This window comes from Lycorma delicatula, chromosome 2, assembly GCF_047948215.1.
Source record: "Lycorma delicatula isolate Av1 chromosome 2, ASM4794821v1, whole genome shotgun sequence".
NCBI lineage: Eukaryota > Metazoa > Arthropoda > Insecta > Hemiptera > Fulgoridae > Lycorma > Lycorma delicatula.
In genome coordinates, this window is record NC_134456.1 from 219,128,324 (window position 1) to 219,147,527 (window position 19,204).

At 32.6% G+C, this 19,204-nt stretch overlaps 1 non-coding gene across 1 annotated transcript; it reads right to left on the bottom strand.

Moving 5' to 3' along the window:
- Positions 1–423: 423 nt before the first annotated feature.
- Positions 424–526, bottom strand: LOC142320688 (U6 spliceosomal RNA). Its single transcript, XR_012755473.1, has one exon. It is a non-coding gene; the product is annotated as a U6 spliceosomal RNA (small nuclear RNA).
- Positions 527–19,204: the final 18,678 nt, after the last annotated feature.

The following is a 19,204-nucleotide window of genomic DNA, read 5'->3' on the forward strand; positions in this document are numbered from 1 at the left end:
GTCCCCCGGGGACACCCAGCGACGGCGATCCTGTTGGACCCCCGCCGCCCACCCACGGGAGCTGGCCTCCACCCGCACTTCTGGACCAACCACCACCCTGTACTCTAGCTTCCTCTTCTAACTTTTTAACAAGCACTTTTCGGGACCATTTCGTGCATTCTCTCCAGCCTGTGTCCGAACCCGTCATAATTGTCATCACCTCTTCGGGTGTGACCTGCCGATCCAACGATCTTTCGGCTTCCCATCTCGGGCATCTGTGCACCACATCTTCGCAGTATTAGCATCTCATCGATCCGCGATCCCTTAGAGTAGAGGTAGACCCCGAACGATCCATGACCCGTAAGCCACCGGTACGTCCAGAAGTCCATCTTCCCGTTTCTCCCGCCAATCCATGTTTTAATACGTGGAATCAAACGGTGGATCAAAAATGTGGAACGCTTCACGAATTTGCCTGTCATCCTTGCGCAGGGCCTATACTAATCTTCTCACCATACTTCAAATTTTAGTATATGTAGTAATATTCTATAAATATATATTTTTGTTTTTTAAACTTAAAAGATTCTTGATTATTTCATATATTACCTATTATTAATCATTTCTACTTTACCATCTAGATAGCGCTGTAGCAGAAAAATCTCTAGAAGGGTAAATATAATCCGTTCAATTTTGGCATATGCGGTTTTCACCGGAATTTGACTTTTTGACACCTAAGGAAACAAAAAACCAAAAAACTAATGAAATTTTAATGTTAATGTTCGTATGTACGTTCATGTGTTTGTTCGATGTTGTCCTCTAAATCACCTTATATCTCCTGAACTGCTGGACCGATTTTGACCAAACTTAGTCAGATTACTTCTATATATGGGGCATTGATGCCATTAAATTTTCAACTTAAAAGGTAGGTAATCTTAAGTTTTCAACTTAAGATAAAAAGCAATAAACGACTTATATCGTTTATCCAGATTACATAATAATATTGTTCTGTTTAATTGTGCTAGAGATATATTAAAGTTATTACAATTACGTTCGGAAATGGAGGGACGTTGTTAGCTAGCGTCCCCTCTAGCAAGTATGATAACTTGACAAAGAGGCTACCTTTATAATTTTTTAAAAACGGTGTGTTTTTGATTGAAAATAAATCGAGTAACGATGTCGGTTACTTGTTCGAATCCATTTTTTCTATACGGATCTTATTTTAATACGTGACATATCATTTTTATCCTACAACGAATTCTGCAAGATGAATTAAGTGCATACAAAACACTATTAGGAATATTATTTAAAAATAACTTGCGATACATTGTGTTCATTACATCTCTTTCGTTGAGATCTAGTTTATAAATGGGTTTCAAAAAATATTAACTCAACATAAATATGTTTAAGCATAAAGTTATATGTAGAAAAAAAATATTTTTTATTAAAATATAAAAGAAACTTCAGTAGTGAGAAAATGATCGAATGATTCTATGAAGTTTAAACTTGATAGAATGTGTTTTGATTTCATTTTTTGCATATAATTGAAAATGGAATTGTCCATACAGTTTCATGTAGATAAAGTCATACTTGCTCCTAGATGATCTTTTTTTGTAAAAAAGAATGATTATATTTTGAATGATATTTTGAAAATAAATTCAGACAAATTTCTATTTTGAAAAAGCGTGGTTGTATGCGTGATCAATTTTCAATATAAATATTAAATAAATCACGAAAGATACTTGACAGGATGTAATATACTTGACTATGAATAATACTAAATATATATATATATATATATATATATATATATATATATATATATATATATTTATTTATATATTTATTTATATTATATTTATACACATACCTATGTATAAAATTTTGAAGCTCAAAAATTAAATAAGAACTTTCTACTCGTAATTGGTGGGTTTTGTCCTTTAGCTCACTGAAAATACTTAGCACAGTACATCCCCCAATATAATCTATATAATAAAATGTTAAGTTCCTTTGTGTACGGCTTCAAAAACTCAAAATGTTCTGCACCAATTGAGCTAAAATTTTAGCACGATATATAACCCGCATTTAAGATTGTTTTCATTTATTTTTAATAAATCTATCTATCATTTTTAATTTGTACATTTTTAATTTGGAAATGTAAACAAAGGAAAACCAATCAGATCAATGAAAGATGGCCGCTGTCAAACACAACGACCAAATTTCTTTGAATTATATTTAACAGCTAAAACATCTGTATTTTATTTTTTTTTTAAAACACGATAAAAAAAATGTAGCACGATATATAACCCGCATCAAAGATTGTTTTGATCTATTTTTAATAAATCTATCTATCTATTTTTAATTTGTACAGTTTTTTAATAAATAAGAGGCTAATAAATCAGATGGAAATGTAAACAAAGGAAAACCAATCAGATCAATGCAAGATAGCCGCTGTCAAACACAACGACCAATCACAAAGAGCCCGTATGGCCGTTGCCAATGTAAACAAAATCACAACTGATTAGTAACAAATTTCTTTGAATTATATTTAACAGCTAAAACATCTGTATTTTATTAAAAAAAAAAAAAACACCAAAACAAAAAGAAAAGGCACCAAGAAGGATGACTTACAGTAGATAAATTAAAACCCCCAACTTTCTTATAGCCCAGATAGACTTAAGATTATGCAAACAAAAAAAGTCGAAATAACCAAATACACAGAAAATAATATCCCTACATAATGACCAAAAAATCCTTTGTTAGGTTAAATATTCACTTTTGTCTGAATTTACAGAAGTCATTTACAACGAAGCATTGATAAATATTGAAGACAAGTACTTAGCTAATGCAAATAAAGTTCTTAGTCAATTGGGAATACCAGCACCCACCCGAGCTGCAATTGCTTCATTTGATGTGGATTTACGCCGTTAACAGAGTTACAACATTGGTGATCTTCAGTCATATGTCCAATCAAACATTCCCAAATTAACGCGTGAACAGAAAGGCATTTATGATCGCATAATGCAAATGATAAATGACGGAGTTTAAATTGATTCTAGCAACGGTTCGATAAAAAAATGACATAGCCTTAGCTCTTGCTTCGTCTGGAATAGCTGCGACATTGTTACCAGGTGGAAGGACTGCGCATTCAGCTCTGAAGTTGCCATTAAACATGCAAATCATCGAGACTCCCACGCGCAATATTTCCAAAGCATCCTGTATGGGAAAAGTATTACAAAAATGTAACTCATTGTTTGGGATGAATGCACGATGGCCCCTAAAATATCGCTTAAAGCTCTTGATCGATCGTTACGAGATTTGCGTGGAAACGTTCAACCATTCGGGAATGCTTTGATATTGCTCGCAGGCGATTTTAGGCAAACATTGCCTGTAATTTCTCGATCGACACCAGCAGACGAAATAAATGCTTAACTGAAATATTCAACACTGTGGCGACACGTACGTACATTGCAGTTGATTACGAATATCCGTGTCCAGTTGCAGAATGATCCATCAGCTGAGGTATTCTCACGACAGTTACTGGACATTGGAAACGGACAGCTGCCAGTCGATGAGACGTCTAGACGAATATCATTTCCTGATAATTTTTGTAATTTAGTAACATCGCAAGAGAACTGATCGAAAAAGTATTTCCTGATATTCAAATTAATTAATATTAAATTAATCATAGAAATCACGATTGGCTCAGTGAACGAGCTATCCTTGCCGCAAAGAATAAAGAAATCTATCGACTTAATAATGTTATTCAATCCAGCATTCAAAGTGAGAAAATTACACATAAGTCGATAGACACCGTTGTGGAAGCAGATGAAGTAGTTAATTATCCAACGAAATTTTTTAACTCACTTGATCTGCCAGGGATGCCACCACACATATTAAAATTGAAAATAGGTGTGCCAATTATCCTGTTGCGGAATATTAATCAGTCAAAACTCTGCAACGGCACGCGACTTGCAGTTAAGAAATTGATGAATAACGTAGTGGAAGCAACGATTTTAACGGGGCGTTTCAAAGGTGAAGATGTCCTCATTCCTCGAACACCCATGATCCCGACCGATACACCATTTCAATTTAAAAGATTGCAATTCCCAATTCGATTGGCATTTGTAATCACAATCGATAAAGCTCAAGGTCAATCTTTAGAATTGTGTGGTTTAGATTTAGATGCAGATTGCTTCTCACATGGGCAACTGTATGTTGCGTGTTCACGAGTCGGCAAACCAGATAGCCTTTATATCTACGCAGACAGTGGAAAAACAAAAAATATTGTTTATCCACAAGTATTGCAAAATTAAACTTCCATGAAACGTATGCTTTGTTTTGTTTCTCATTTCTCAACCATGCAACCACAATGTGCCACAGTGAAGCGTGGTGGGTACAGCTAGTTAAATTATATAATACAGATAAATATTGTGATGCGTAGAAAATCTTCTGGTTATGGAAAGTACTATTTCAAGAAAAAGAGAAAAAAATGAAGAATTTAAATCTATGAATAGACTTAAAAATTCAGAAACTATAACAAACAAAAACAACGGAAAGAATTTTTAGAATAATGTTGAGTTGGACAATATTTTGAAATCAGTCAGCTTTTATGAACAAAAGGATGAATCAGCTGCTGTTACTTTAGGACAAGTCTTACGCCTAGAGGAAAAAATACTGTGTGGGCCAGCGAATGAGAGATAGTATGATAACATTTGAAGTGAAGTGCATAACAGTCAAGGGTACTAGCGAAGAATGCGTCATGAATATATTCCGTCTTACGGTGAAAATGTGTCACTGTTACCGAACTGTACAAGAAAGCAGTCCTTAAACAATTCTTATATTGGTTTTGTAATTGTTCCCTCATTGCGATAATTACTTTTTAATTTTAAAAAATTTTTTAAATTTTTGTAAATTTCGTATCAGAATAAGAATTATTGTTTGCGACATATAATTTACTTAGTTTTAATTAGTAATCTACTGAAGAGTAAATAAATTGAATATTTATAAAAATTTTAATATGCGTAAAATCTCAATATCCTTTGTTAATCGATAACACAAGGGGATATTATTAATATTGTTTATAATATTAAAATGCTTATTTATAGACTGTTTTCAATATTTTGTTGACGATTGGTTGTATCGGGAGAAATATAATACATATAGAAGACTGTCGACCACGGTATAAATTTTTTTATTAATCCGACCTTGGGCCTGAACGATTTATTTATATCGGTTTCAAACATTGAAATGTATTTTCAGTCTTGTATATGCAGTACACACTTTTAATACATAAACTCTACAAATTACCAAAATCAACGTAATAAATAATTACTTCGTTTTAAAATATAAAATTAATTTATCTCTAAAATGGCGTGATATGTTTTGCTATAATTTTGTAATAAATACAGTACAATCACAAGATCGATTTAAAAATAATACGGTAATAAGGTGTCAGTGGCCCCTCACGTATAGGCACTATGGAACAGCGGCACCCCCTATTTCCACTTGATATTATTGATAACATTTAATATAATGAGTCCTTTTTTCTTTAATTTTTTATTTATACTTGTACTATATATAATCCTTAAGCTTAATGTCCATCCCTCAATTTATGAAAAAGATACAAAAACTTTTGTACGGAACTGTGCGATTCACAGTTCCAGCGGTGTGGTCTTTGGCTGTTGTGCGCATGAGCACATAGGGAGTAGCACGTGAGGCTGTGAGGGAGAGAGCACTATCGCTTCCGCAGTTCCGATCCTGGAGTGCTGATGGAAGGTAGTTTTTTCTTACTCCGCGTGTGTATAGAACGTTCCTTGTTCGTTCCCTTTTCTAGTTTAGTCGGTGGAAGGAATATGAAAGCGGTTTAGTTGTTTTTTTCAGTAGTGATCAGAAGATGGTTGAAAGCAAGGCCTCTTTGATTGACAAATCTGTTCAAAAACAAGCTGGAAGGACGAAAGAGAAGTTAATTAGTAAAAACTAATTACGTATTTGTTTGTGTGTACATAAAATTTTAAATTAAGCAATTTTGGACTATAGTGTTTTTAAGAGGAAATTGTAATCTAATATTACTAAAACTTTTTTTCTGTATTGACATTTTATTATTTATTCGGTTAAATCGAAAATGGTTTTTAAGCACATTGTACTTAACCGTGTACCATATTCTTGAATGTGATAAAGTATAGAATTAGATTAAGATTGCTTCCAGCAATTCTGTTTGATTCATTTTTTCGGTTCTTTTAACCATGGCCTTGACAAAGCTAGGAAAAAAGAGTCTGGATCAGCACCCCCCACTAATTTTAGCTACGAGCCGCCACTGTAAGGTGTAGTATATTGTTAATAAGAGAGTAAATCAAATTATATGAAATATAATTATATACTAGTGATTAAAAAAATAAAATATTCCTTAATAGATATTCAAAACAACAAGCTTCCTGTCGCAGCTTCGCCCGCGCTATATAGTTACCGTAGCGGTTAATCTTTTTATTTTATGTTTTTTAGTCAAATAACCGGAGGCAGGTGTAGCCCAGTCACACATACAGTAACGATGTTACTGGATGTCTTGGTTAAGCCACAGCGCTGTCTATCTTTGCACCTCTTAAAAAAAATTATTTTTAACTAGAAAATGGTTTTTAGAAATTTACTTAAAGAGTATTTGCAAGCTCAGATCTACTGAATATCTCGTTTACTATAATTGGGATTGGAAAAATTTACAATCATTGTAAAAAATCTTTTTACCTTTCAAAAATTTCGAAAATCTTAAAATTGGTTTATTGACATGAAAATTACACTCACCAAAAATTAGGTTAATTTCTTCATTTGTTACCGAGAAATTAAAAAAAAAACAGGTTTTTAAAAAAACTTTAAATTCCATTTTAATCCTTGAAACTTGTAATTTCAAAAAATCTAGAATCTTTTCAAAAAATTCTGGTTTCTAGTTATACATAATCAATCAGTTCAAACCCATTTCACATAATAATAGACACTTCAGTTTCAAATCATTAATTATATTCATAAAAGTTTGTACCTTAACCGAAAAATTTCCAATACTACATATATATATATATATATATATATATATATAATTTTTTTTTCGAAATTTTTTGAAATGAAATAAATCTTAAAACCTTCTTAGTTATATTATTCCGAGGAACATGGATAAAAATTTGGTTACGATTCATAGGTTAGTTTTTTGTTTACCCCGAACAAAAAAAAAACCCACTTCATCTTTATACTCGTATAATAGTGTAGATAGATATATGATTACTTTATTTAATGTAAATTTAATTATATTATGTAATATTATTCTACTCGATTGTTTTGAATCGATCAGTTCAAACCCTGTTCATTAATTAATTTCATTAAAGTTTTTGCTTCAATAGGCAAATTTTCATTACTACATACATACGTTTTTCGAAAAGAAAGATAACAAAAAAACTTTTCAGTTATGCGAACAATCATGGGTAAAAATTTAGTAACGATAGATCGGGTAGTTTTTTGTTAATCCCAAACAAAAAATCCCCCTCTTCCTCTTTATTTAATAGTAAGATAAATTAATGAATACTATTGAAATATATCATTATAAAAATATAGTTCACCAAACAGCCAATTATAGTTCGCCATTACTACTTAGGATTATAGTAAAATTTATAGAAAAATTAAAAAATTAACATGACTTGTTATAAATATTTTTACCCATTTATACGGTTATACGAGGGACGATCAGAAAGTAAGTTACACCCCCTCTATGAAACAAACACATATAACACATTTTCTTTTTATTTAGAAAAAAACTAAATATTTTTACCTATTTTTCGACATAATCATCAAGTTTTTCTAAACATTTTCATATCTTTCGACAAGTTTTTCAGTTTCAATCTCATAAAAATTTCGGCTACTTTCCTTCAACCATTTAAGGACAGCTTACTTCAGTTCATCATCATTAACGAAACACTCCCCTCCCAGATTTCGCTTGAGAGGACCAAACAGGTGATAGTTTCAGGGTGCTAGGTCAGAGCTGTAAAGCGGATCAGACCGCATTTTTCATTTGAATTTTTTCAGTAACTCCTTTGTCACATGAGCTGAATGAGGAGTAGCGTTGTCGTGAAGAAAAACTACCCCATCGCTCAATCTTTCGGGTCTTCAAAGTTTAATGATTTAACGCAATTTTTTTTAAAGCCTCACAGTAAGATTCAGCATTGATTGTTGTCCCTCAGAATCGAAAAATACTGTCAGCATAACCTTTCGAACATGTGGGGATGTTTTCACTTCTTTGGCTGTGGCGAATTTTTGTGTCTCCATTCATGTGATCCTCGTTTAGTTTCAAGAGTGTAATAAAGCATCCAACTCTCATTCTCTGTGACAATTTGTTTCAAAAACTGTGGACCAGTCCTAGAATAACATTGAAGAAAAGAAAGAGTAGAAGCAAAGCGTTGATGTTTGTGGTTATCGTTCAACAGATGTGGCACCCATCGTGCACACAACTTACGGTAACCAAGCTGATCGTGAATAATCGCAAACACACTGTTAATAACACACTGATGTTAATTCACTTGCAATCTCTCTAATTTTAGTGCGCCTGTTACTCAAGATCATTTCATTCACGCGTTCCGCGTTACCCGTCGTGTTTGCAGTTGAAGGACGCCCAGCACGCAGTTCTTCACTCACATTTGTTCTTTCGTTTCTGAATATGTAGCACCATTTTGTGATCTTGGGGCGTAACAATGCATTTTCACTGTAAATCTTAACTATTTGGCGATGAATTTCATAATTTTAATTTTTTGCCCACAAAAATCGGACTAGCGAACGCACTTCTATGCTGGATGAAACCTCTAGAGAAATACGCCACATTAACAACGACACTACACACGTACTGAATGTCGTACAGAATTGCTGCTCGGGAAGCGTGAAGACCCAGTGCTTCCACCGCAAAATATTAATATATCTCTTCCAGTTCAAGAATATGGCAAGGGTGTAATTTATTTTTTGATCCACCTCTCGTACATATTGTTTATATTTGCAAAATTAAAAAAAAATCACAGGCTCTAATTTTAAATTCTTCCTTTGGAAGATAATAGTATATGCTTCAACACCAAACGCCTGATCTGTGAGCAAAAAAAATTTAAGGCACGTCTAATACAGAAGTGTAGAAAACACACAAATTATGTCTGAATGAAAAGAAAATAAATATATCTTCGTGGATATAACCTTAGGCGAGATATTTCAACGTACTAATATACAATATTTCATTCGATCGTTAGAGGACGGAGAGAGATTCCTACCGGTTCAACCTGACCGACTATTTTATTTAATAATACAGTAAATGCGATTAAACCGTACATGGAATGAGAAAAGTATGTGGTAGGAATTGTAGAAAAAGTGGAAAGAATATTAGCAGATAAGGTGGGTGGTTAAAGAATGGGAAAAGTTTAGAAAATGGGTGAAACCCCTCAACTCTTTATCGTACACTAGGGGGAGGATAAAGAAGAAATGTAATTACGTATATTTACAAAAAAAGAATTTAACTTTTTGTGTTAGCAACATTTTTACACCAGTGATATACAAATTACAGACCATTATTTTTGGTGTAATACTGTAGTAATTTATTTTAAAAAAATTTATTGAAATAAATTTGTTTCGTACATAATAAGACGAGCAAATACATACATATATACACGCCCGGACACAGATACTTATTGTGATTTATTAGAATTAATTTTAAAATATCAGGTCGATGCATCATGTATTAATATTCATAATATGTAACGTAATAATCTAGCAAATTGCAAAATTTCATGTTAGCTGTACCTTAACTACTAATGAATACAAAAATTATTGATCTCTAAAAATTTTCAAGATTCATTTGACTAGCTTTTAAATAAATAGCTTATATAATTAATTTTAGTGTCAAAACGTTTATGAAATTCAGAAGAAAACAAATGATTTCTACGTTGAGTATGTAAATAAATATACTTCACATAGAAATTTATAGTTATACTTTGACTAAGTGTATGTTTACATTTCTTAACTTTATTCTTTTTTTATATACTAGCTAACCCGGTAAATGCTTCGCTATTTCTAGATTTGAGTATATATATATATATATATGAATGTTTGTCTGTCTGTATGTATCTCTTATGCCTTCCAAAACCGTCCATCCGATAGCAATGAAACTTTGAGGAATGGTTGGACGCATATCAGGGAAGGTTTCTGAATCAGTTTGGACCCGCTAGGTGGCGCTGGCGTTGAGATATTTCGAAAAATTGTATTTATGGTCCGATTTGCCTCATATTCAGAATGCATGTTACTTACATGGAAAGAATTATCTCTGCCAAAAATGAACTCGCTAGATGGTGCCGGGGTTGAGATGTTTAGAAAAATTATATTTATGGACCGATTTGGTTCATATTCAGAATATGAATATTAGTTACGTGAAAAGAAATATTTTTGCAAAAACTATACCCGCTAGGTGGGGCCGGTGTCGAGATATTTACGAAACAAACAAACAAATATACAAACAGACTTTTTTATTCGATATATATATATATATATATATATATATATAAAAGGCATATTCGTATGTGTGTCCGCTAAAGACCAAAAAATTAATGGATCGATTTACGCGCGGGCAAAAGGGAAAAAGGGGAAAGGGAAAACAGGGAAAAGGTGGAAAGAGAAAAGAGGAAAAGGGTAAAAAGGAAACTGGTAGAGGTGCGTGGGAGAAGGGTGAAAGGGAGAAGTTGGAAAGGGAAAAGGGGAAAGAGATTAAGTGAAAGGTAAATTTTGTGAAGTTCAGTTTTTAATTTTTTTATAAGATGTTCAATTGTGATCATTTAAACTCTCTTTCTCCCAGTCTCTTTCTCTTTCTCTCTCTCTCTCTCTCTCTATAGATATATGTATATATATATATAGATTAAACGAACACAAATGAAAGTTTGACCAAAATTTGAAACAAAATTTAACCTTTCTTTTTTCTCCTCTTTCCCTCTTCCAATCTTCACCCCTTCCCATCTTTCCTTTTTTTCTTTTTCCCTTTTTCGCAAAAATATTTCTTTTCACGTAACTAATATATAGTCTGAATAGGAGCCAAATCGGACCATAAATACAATTTTTTGAAATATCTTGACCCCGCGCCACCTAGCGAAAGTTTCATCGCAATCGGATGAATAGTATAGGAACGCATACGGGACAACAAACAAACAAACATTCATTTTTTATATATAGTGTTATTGTACTCTTAGAATACAATACGTTTTGACAATATATTTATTCCAAAATGCATCAACATATAAAAAGAATGAAGCTAAGAGATAAGAGTTCTCAACATAGAAGTCATAATATTCTTAACAGAAATACAATAATAATTATTATTATCTTAATAAGAAGAAAACAAATAACTTTATATATATATATATATATATATATATATATATATATATATATATATAAAGTTATTATATATATATATATCTATTTATCTGAATATTGTACATCACAACCGAACAGCTGTAGATGATTTGACATACAAGGATCGTTCCGAAAGTTCTTTTCCTGAAAAAGAAAGAAAGAATTTTGCCTGAAAGAAAGAAGATTTTTCAGAATGTTTTTTTTGTTTCGACGTAGTCACATGCTAATTTGATTTAGACCATTGATTCCCAAAGTGGTCCAGGTGAACCCCCAGGGGTCCACGGGAGACTCGAAGGGGGTCTACGTTGACGTGACAAAAAAATGGGGGTTCACAATTCGTAAGCGGGGGTCCACGAAAATTCATCTGGTTTCGATAGTGAAGAACTAAAATGTTGGCTTGACTTTGCGTATCAATCTAGGCAGATAATGTTTTGAGAAGCTCAGCGACTGTTATTTGTAAAAACTTGCATATTCCATATTCAGTACAACGAACGTGTTGAGACTTGCAAAGCGCCGCCGCTGCCGCCGCTGCCGCCGCCGCCGTCCGCAACGCTTGTTCAGACGTGCAAAGGGACGAAATACGACTTGTGGTGTGTGTGCAAGCAATCTTACATGAACTTGTTTGATTCTTCGCTAATATAAATACGATTGGCAAGGATAAACGTTATTTGTTTCCGGAATTTCGAAAAGAAAAGTAAAGTGAATAGATGTTAGCGTTTGCCAGTGTTGGAAAAAGTAATAAGAACTTACCTGCTTTTTGTTATACTTACTTTTATTTTATTTATTGTTTATTTATTTATTTGACAATTTATTGTACACGTCAGTAAACAAAAAATGCACAAATTACAAAAAATACGTAAGTACAAAAGGCGAGGCTTATTCCTAAAAGAAATCTCTTCCGTTTAAGGATTTATTAATTTTTGGTCTAAATTTTTTTTCAGATATATAAAAAAAACTATTGGAATCGACTTAAAAACTGATCCTGAACATACCATTTCCCGGTTGTAACCCTTATTCCCCTTATTCTGTAACACGTTGTATATTTTCATAAATTGTACCTGTCTTTACATACTCATAACGTGCATCAAAGTAATAAATAAATGATTAAAATCGCAGAGTTGTGATATCAAAATAGTTCCGAAAGTTGAATTTAACTCATTTTATATGTTTATCGAAATTAATTATGCATTTAAAATTAAAGTTCCTTTAAAAACAGAGTACTTTATAACAATCAAACTTCAATTTTATTCATTTTTCAGAGTTCTCAACACATCTGTATTCTCATCCTAACAGGGAATATCGCAGCTAACGGATATTGATGCTCAAATGCCTATCTTGGCGAAGTGAGCATTCAGGCGAGCCGGTGGTTGCACACCATAATTATAAATCTCTGAATCATACGCAGGTAAAATTTAAAGCACCTATTGAAAAGGTTAAATCAGACACATATAGTGTACATGAGAGAACTGTAATGCAGAATATTTTGACAGACTACCCAATATTTAAAATAAATGCTAGAACTCGCTCATACGTACAGACAAAACTACGTTCTTCGTATCACAACATTTTAATAAAGAATACCATTTTTGTTTGATAAACTAGAGATCAGTAAAGAGAAGTGTTATAAATATTCCATTTCAAAAAGTGCAAAAAATAGATTCAAAGCAGAATAGATATTACAATTATAAGAAAGAAATTTTACAATTATTTTGTTACCGTATATTTTTGTGTTAACGTTTTGTTTTTATTTCTCCAAATGTTGGAGTACTACATTTTCAATTTCAAATGGGAAAAATTGTCTATTCCATAGTAGAGTCCTGAAGATTAAGCAGTATTATTTTTTGTTTATTATTTAAGTATCTGTGAAGAAAGCTGGTATTTGAATTGGGAATTTATAGGACTGTAACGTTTGGAGTTGGAACCGGAAATTAAAGCATATCATGGTTTCGCTGAAACCAAACTCCAGAATTCACGCTTTACGTACGACTGCAAAATTGATGATGCAAGATGCATTCTTCTACGTTATTATACGTAGAAGAAATGTAGCCATAATACAATGACACAATGTATTTCTAATAAAGATGATTCCTGATGACTTTACCTCAACCTGAATTTTTCGTTTACTTTACTTCGTTTAACAACCTAACAACATAGTTGTAGGACTTTCCCGTCACGAGGTTGTTTTTCTGATGCACAGCTTACACACACAACTTAGTTGTGTGTGTAAAGTATTTATCATTTTATTTTATTTTTTTTTGTCTTCAGTCATTTGACTGGTTTGATGCAGCTCTCCAAGATTCCCTATCTAGTGCTAGTCGTTTCATTTCAGTATACCCTCTACATCCTACATCCCTAACAATTTGTTTTACATATTCCAAACGTGGCCTGCCTACCCAATTTTTCCCTTCTACCTGTCCTTCCAATATCAAAGCGACTATTCCAGGATGCGTTAGTATGTGGCCTATAAGTCTGTCTCTTCTTTTAACTATATTTTTCCAAATGCTTCTTTCTTCATCTATTTGCCGCAATACCTCTTCATTTGTCACTTTATCCGCCCATCTGATTTTTAACATTCTCCTATAGCACCGCATTTCAAAAGCTTCTAATCTTTTCTTTTCAGATACTCCGATCGTCCAAGTTTCACTTCCATATAAAGCGACACTCCAAACATACACTTTCAAAAATCTTTTCCTGACATTTAAATTAATTTTTGATGTAAACAAATTATATTTCTTACTGAAGGCTCGTTTAGCTTGTGCTATTCGGCATTTTATATCGCTCCTGCTTCGTCCATCTTTAGTAATTCTACTTCCCAAATAACAAATTTCTTCTACCTCCGTAATCTTTTCTCCTCCTATTTTCACATTCAGTGGTCCATCTTTGTTATTTCTACTGCATTTCATTACTTTTGTTTTCTTCTTGTTTATTTTCATGCGATAGTTCTTGCGTAGGACTTCATCTATGCCGTTCATTGTTTCTTCTAAATCCTTTTTACTCTCGGCTAGAATTACTATATCATCAGCAAATCGTAGCATCTTTATCTTTTCACCTTGTACTGTTACTCCGAATCTAAATTGTTCTTTAACATCATTAACTGCTAGTTCCATGTAAAGATTAAAAAGTAACGGACATAGGGAACATCCTTGTCGGACTCCCTTTCTTATTACGGCTTCTTTCTTATGTTCTTCTTATTTAATTATAATATTTTTTGTTTATTTAATTCAATGATTCTAATAAAAGCGCTCGCGCATACCGTACTGCACTGCAGCAGGTATTGCGATACTAGCGATCATTTTAAATACTTTTTTACACTTTAAATATTATTCATTTATTTAATTCTACCGCTTGCCTGTGATGTCATCAAATAGCAGACGACAACAGCAGCTGTTCGTCAGTGCTGCACTAGAGCTCCTTGTGGTGAGAGGAGGTACTATTGACGCAGTATACCCATTTAGCCACTCTAGAGAATTTTTTGGAGTAGGAATGCGATTTTGCAAAATTTCTTTTGCAGATTTTATTTTTTAATTTTTAACAAATGTGCGTTAGAAAAATAAGACCTTAATTAAGCGAAATCTCAAGATACTGTGAGTGACCTTGCTCTACAGCTTCACCCCCTTAACTTCTTAAAATAAACATTTAATGGCATGTATGTCCAACATATAGAAGTAATCTGATCAAGTTTTGTTAAAATCGGTCCAGTAATTCTGAAGATATAAAGTGATTTAGAGCACACGTACATACAAACATTAAGATCCGGAAATTTCCATCCAGTTTTTTGTTGTTTGGATTCCTTTGGTGTAAAAACGTCAAGAACCGGGAAAACCGCGTATGCCCAAATTGGACCGATTACAATACTTTCCTTTCTGAAGCTATAGCGCTAGATGGGAAAGTCAAAATTAATATTATTTATTTAATACTTATTTAAAGTATTAAATAAATAATACTTTATTTGTTAAGAAATGTGGTGCTATAGGAGAATGTTAAAAATCAGATGGGTGGATAAAGTGACAAATGAAGAGGTATTGCGGCAAATAGATGAAGAAAGAAGCATTTGGAAAAATATAGTTAAAAGAAGAGACAGACTTATAGGCCACATACTAAGGCATCCTGGAATAGTCGCTTTAATATTGGAAGGACAGTTAGAAGGAAAAAATTGTGTAGGCAGGCCACGTTTGGAATATGTAAAACAAATTGTTAGGGATGTAGGATGTAGGGGGTATACTGAAATGAAACGACTAGCACTAGATAGGGAATCTTGGAGAGCTGCATCAAACCAGTCAATTGACTGAAGACAAAAAAAAATACTTATTTACTTCTTAAATTGTAACAAATCTTTTTTTATAAATTGGTTTCCATACGTGTTACCTAATTTTTCGCTCAATATGTATTAAAATTTGTTATGAGAATTTTGAAATTTATAATTCACATCCTGAATAAATAGACTAACCTTCTTAAACATTTAAGAAAATAAAAATTAATTTATATTTCAAAAATCGTATAATATATATTTTGAAATTTAATTTTGTGGAAAACTTTTATATATTTAGTTATAATTCCGTCGAGAATAATATGTATATACAAATAGATAAATAAGCTTATAGTGTATAGGCGTTAAAACTCACAAGTTGACACAACTTATAATGTAAGGCGCGGGGACTTGGAATAAATTAGGTGAAAAAGAAAAATATCACCCTTGGAACCCCCGAGAGGAACCATCTTACTGCATTACTTCAATTACTTAAAAAATAGAGAATAAAGGTATAAGAAACATCACCTCTTAAATTAATATTTATTTTAATACTAACTACTATTTACGTATTTTATTATTTAAAGAATCTAATCTCATCGTGATATATTCTTTTTAAAATTTTGGTTCATTATTCTGTTCATAGCAAGTAAAATATATTCTTTTATTAATTTTTATTATTTTAATATTTATTTTACTACTTTTTAACGATTTTTTTATCTGCAAGAAGGAAAGACATTCTTCATCTAATTTTTTATAATTAAAAATAATATTCGGTTGAAAGGAAACTCTATTCGTCTTTAAATAGTTGTATTTTAATCCTTTATTATTAACCTACATTATTTTTACGCAAACATTGTTTTTATTTTCCGCTATTACTCTATTAGATCGCGATGACCCATTCTACTTCTTCTGAAGTACCTTACGGTGGTTTCGAAGGCTAAAGAGAAAAAGAAAGAGCTATGCTTTTCTCAACCCACCGGGTTGGTCTAGTGATGAACTCGTTATCGCAGATCAGCTGATTTCGAAGTCGAGAGTTCTAAGGTTCAAATCCTAGTAAAGGCACTTTTATTTGAATCGTGAATACCGGTGTTCGTTGGTGGTTGGATTTCAATTAACCACACATCTCAGGAATGGTCGACCTGAGACCCACACATCAAAAGCCTCGATCTCTAGCCTCTATTTCCATTTTCTCCAATGTCCATGTTTCACTATTGTACAAAATGATAGTCTAAACATAGCATTTCACCAATCTCTTCCTCGGTTTCAGATCGACATTGTTGTAGAATAGATTTTTCTTTCTAAAAAAAGGTTCCCTTTGCCATTGCAATTTTTGTATTAATCTCTTCTTCCAGTCTTCAGTTAGTACTTTCCCGAGACATCTGTATCTTTTTACTTGTTCAGTTTTTCCTTCTGCTGTTACAACATCCATATCTTCCCTCTCATTCACCTTTACAACTTTTATTTTCCTCACATTTATCTTCATCCTTCCTAAAATGTAGAATAAAACTATTCTATCGGATGTTTCGATGAATAATAGAGCTGAATCCCCTGTTTTTCTAGTTTTAGCAGCCGCAACCAAAAATAATCAACTGATTGCAAAATTTCTTTTTGATGAAACGTATTCAGAATCGAGATTCATTGGGATAAATGTCAAAGAAAAGACTTAATTTTGTGTTGAACCGCCTAAGATTTAACAATAGAGATACTAGAAAACTCGCATAACAAATAGGCTTGCTTCTAACTCAAAAAATTGGGGAAAATTACTTGAAAATAATAAAATCTGAATTTCCTTCAGAATTTAACAAACGGATAATGAGCTTCTTTTTTTTTTACAAAAAAATATTAATTCTCATACACTAAGAGAAGGCATAACTAATACGTACTGTTTAAAATGTCAAAAACCCGTTTGTGGAAAGCATTAAAGGAAAATCTATTTAATTTTTTTTAAATAATTATAATATTAAAAAAAGACCAAATAAAAGTTCTTTTAATAGTAATTATTGCACATTAGCACGTCAGGGCTCGCTTCACTCATACAACCAGTTATATAATATATAATATAATATAATATATATATATATATATATATATATATATATGCTTTCTAGATCCTTTCAAGAAAGCCGTCAAATAATATTCGCCAAAAAATGTTCAAATGCCCAGTATCCCAGTAAAGAGTTTCACACACGATTTGATTAAAAATTGACGTACAACAGGATTGGTTTCAAACGTAAAACGACGTATGCACCCCTTCGTTAGGACTTAGAGGCCATAGTCTAAATCCAAAGAAGAATTTCTTCCAGTATAAAAAATTTTACGCATAAGTTATCGCAAAAAAAGCGATGTAAAATATACATCTTACCGTAAGATTTTTTCTGATTTAAATCTTAAATCATATCGTGCAACAATTTAAGAGAACAGATAAACCGAAACGTCGTAATTATTGCGATTGACTTCTCAAATCATTGTCGATGATTTTTATATAGATCCGATGTTGCAATTTATGTCAGACGAGGCATCAAAATTTTTTTCGTTCACTTCACAATGTTTTGACCGGACTGTCAATACAGATATGTACCGTACAATTTGCTAAATATTCTATTCTCGATTAATAAATTGTGAAGGAGAGTACGGATACTTCGGGCAAAACGTAGCAAAGTGTTACACATTAAACAAGCAAAGGTTCATTCTAATTTTACAGAAGAACAAAGTATCAGCAGGACATAGTTTTATCAGAAGAACATACTATCAATGATTTTTTTTTTGTCTTCAGTCATTTGACTGGTTTGATGCAGCTCTCCAAGATTCCCTATCTAGTGCTAGTCGTTTCATTTCAGTATACCCTCTACATCCTACATCCCTAACAATTTGTTTTACATATTCCAAACGTGGCCTGCCTACCCAATTTTTCCCTTCTACCTGTCCTTCCAATATCAAAGCGAATATTCCAGGATGCCTTAGTATGTGGCCTATAAGTCTGTCTCTTCTTTTAACTATATTTTTCCAAATGCTTCTTTCTTCATCTATTTGCCGCAATACCTCTTCATTTGTCACTTTATCCGCCCATCTGATTTTTAACATTCTCCTATAGCACCGCATTTCAAAAGCTTCTAATCTTTTCTTCTCAGATACTCCGATCGTCCAAGTTTCACTTCCATATAAAGCGACACTCCAAACATATACTTTCAAAAATCTTTTCCTGACATTTAAATTAATTTTTGATGTAAACAAATTAAATTTCTTACTGAAGGCTCGTTTAGCTTGTGCTATTCGGCATTCTATATCGCTCCTGCTTCGTCCATCTTTAGTAATTCTACTTCCCAAATAACAACATTCTTCTACCTCCATAATCTTTTCTCCTCCTATTTTCACATTCAGTGGTCCATCTATCAATGACTATCAATGAATTGAAGGCAAACATTTAAAAAGACATCAACGGCATCGACAACAACGTTTTACCCGGGTTACTCCGATTGCGATCACTCAAGTAAACAAACGTTTACTAATGGAAATACAGAATTTAATTAATTTACAAATGAACCTGTCATTTCATTGCGACATTACAATATTACATGT